Below are 2,797 nucleotides of genomic sequence, written 5' to 3'. Positions count from 1 at the left end.
GTTGATGATGCATGGAGGGGATTGGAACCATGGCAATGAAATGATATACGATAGAATGAATGTAAAACTAAAGTTCTCTCATGTAAACTATCATATAATCACAATAAAACATTAAAAAAAAAAGAATGTATCAAGATCTGTCTTGAAGTACAACATTTTGTGATAGGATAATATCCATACGTCTACAAGGAAGCCTAGTTAGTACCAGAATTATTCAAATTTATGGACTAAGCACTAAAGCCAGTGATGACAAAACCTGAAAAATTCTGTCAACTCTTCAGTCTGATTTTTTTTTTTTTAGTGGTTTCCAGAGTTTGGCTTTATTTTGCAGTACAGAAATCATTTGGAGCTATTTTGAGGGAGTCATCACTAAAGCAGAGTCTCTGTCAAATCAATACTGCATTGCAGCTTGGGCCATTGAAGCCACACTTAGTATACAAAGAATGTGTCTACATTTCACCTGCTTTGTGATAGGTTTATTTCCCCTTTTCTCTCAATTTTATTATACTTAGACACCATACAGAGCCATTAACCACAAAGACATCCCCCAAATGATGCCCCAAATCAGGAGCTTGGTTAGAATTCTATGCTCACATAAACCAAACTAGTGGCTATGCTATTTGGGCATTGTCCTAATACTTAAGATAACACAAATATAAAGTTATAAGGAAAACTTCAAGAATACTGTCCCAAGTTGCAAAATATTCAATTTAGAATCTCCTTAATGTCAAAAGGACAGAGGCGCACAAATTGTACTGATCCAGCTCTTGGGCAGCAGAAGCACAGAATTGCAAAGGCTACACGGATTAAAATATAAAAATACCGTATCGAGTTCTCTGTATCAATATCACAATGTTGTATTAAAACTGATTCTTCACTAGGGAAAAAAGAAAACAAAAGCCAGTATTGGTTAAAATGAATAGTGTGGTAACCTGCCAATTCTGAATAGCACTCCATGAAAAAGAGTTACTACATGATATTAAAAAGATAAAAGGGAGGAATATTTACTAGTACAGTACTCTTCAATCACTCAGTTCTGAATTCAAAAGCAGGTCTTACAATACTGATTTTATACAATATGCATTATTTGCCAAAATTTAAATCTGTTCTAGTCAGCTAAGAACAAGTACTGCTGTTAGTCTTCCCCATAGATGTCATGTTTCTTGCGCTTCATTTCTTAAAAGTCAAACTCTGGTCCTGTCATCCTCATGTAGATGTTTTTAATGTCATCACAGGTCATCATAAGTACTGGAAACAAAGATCTGACTCTCTGTTCCCAAATCTTTTGGTATAAGGAGGTTACTGATGCTAACAAATTTTTGTTCAATTGGTTCCAGGAGCTCCAAAGCTGGTCTAATTTCTTTCTCAGGTTCCTTGGTTTCAACAGTTGTGCTAACTATGACAACATACTTCCCTAGAGCTGCCACGTTGTGTGCAAAAGAAATCATGCAAACATATAGATACCTGACTTGCAGTTGACTTGGTTCTGTGGAATAATGATCTGGCCTGAGTTGGCATCATTAGTGTTTGTGATTGGGTGACTTAGAATACATATAACTCTGATCACCTGGCCCACCTTTTGCACCCTATCTTTTACATAGTTGGGATCACAGATGAGTTGCTTACGGTGACCAATCTCTCCTTCAGATTTAACACCAACCATGCTTCCATTTTGCACAATGATTTCTTCAATTGGTTTATTAAGTATGTAGGTACCTGCATAAATAGCACTTAAACTTGCAAATCCTTGTGGCAGTTCTCCAAGGCCATAAAGTGGATAAAGATATGGGCTTTTGCCATATCTTGCCAAAGACTCGCTATAAAGTTTAATCCTATTAATGGTTTCACAGCATGGTTGATCTAAATAATCATCAGTTCTGTGAAGTGCAAGGGCATGACCAGTAAAGTCTATAACATCTTGGCCCAAGTCAAATTTCTCATACACATCTCACATTGTAGTCTTCTTGGGATGAATGCTCTCAAAAGTTCTAGAATCTTTTTCATCAAAGTTGGCAACATACACTAGGAATTTTCTGAAGCGATGTTTTTCAAGTAGTCCCATTAAGTTAGATGCCAGGGCTTCTGCTTCAGTGGAAGGAACCTTGTAGATTTTTCCTTCCTTATAGACAAAGCTCCCTTCAGTTATACTCTGTATAAACCAGCATCTTAACCAGCTGACCATTTGCCATTAAGAACTTGGGAATTAAGTCAACATTCCAGTCTCTTCCTCTCCCCATTGATGCTGGTGGTGAACCAGGTATTTTAAATCTTTTGTACAGCTCTTCCAATGATGTTATAGATGTACTTTCTCCTCCATAATATGGATTTCATTCCATGTGAAGAACTTTCTTTCCATTTACTAACATTATACCTGACAGGATGCCCATCATGATTGTGTCTTACTCCTCATTCATGGCGGGGCAGGGAAAGAATGAAAAATAAGAAAACAAGAGAAAGCGCAGGGATTCTACAGCATGAAGGGGATTATATGTCAATCCTAAAGCGGCAATAGAAGAGCTCAGGCCAATCTCTAGGCCAAAGAGAAAAAGGAAGACAGGAGAGGTAAATGGAGCTGAGAAGGAGGTGAACCCGCCTACCACCTCAGATGATAAACGAAGAGCCAAGAAGCTTCAGTCTGAAATTGACCAAACTTGCTATCAAAATGTATTGATAATGACTGGTGATTGTAATGCAAAGGTTGGAAACAAACAGAAAAGATCAGTAGTTGGAAAATATGACCTTGGTGATACAAACAAATACTGGAGATCGCATGATAGAATTTGGAAAGACCAATTAC

At 37.3% G+C, this 2,797-nt stretch overlaps 1 pseudogene; it reads right to left on the bottom strand.

Moving 5' to 3' along the window:
* Positions 1-1,135: 1,135 nt before the first annotated feature.
* On the bottom strand, positions 1,136-2,414 carry LOC102840190 (annotated as a pseudogene).
* Between the last annotated feature and the right edge of the window lie 383 nt (positions 2,415-2,797).

The sequence above is a fragment of the Chrysochloris asiatica genome, unplaced genomic scaffold, assembly GCF_000296735.1.
Source record: "Chrysochloris asiatica unplaced genomic scaffold, ChrAsi1.0 scaffold00389, whole genome shotgun sequence".
In the NCBI taxonomy this organism is placed as follows: Eukaryota; Metazoa; Chordata; class Mammalia; order Afrosoricida; family Chrysochloridae; genus Chrysochloris; species Chrysochloris asiatica.
The sequence above is the reverse complement of the archived record's forward strand: the minus strand, read 5'-3'. Positions and strand labels throughout refer to the sequence as shown.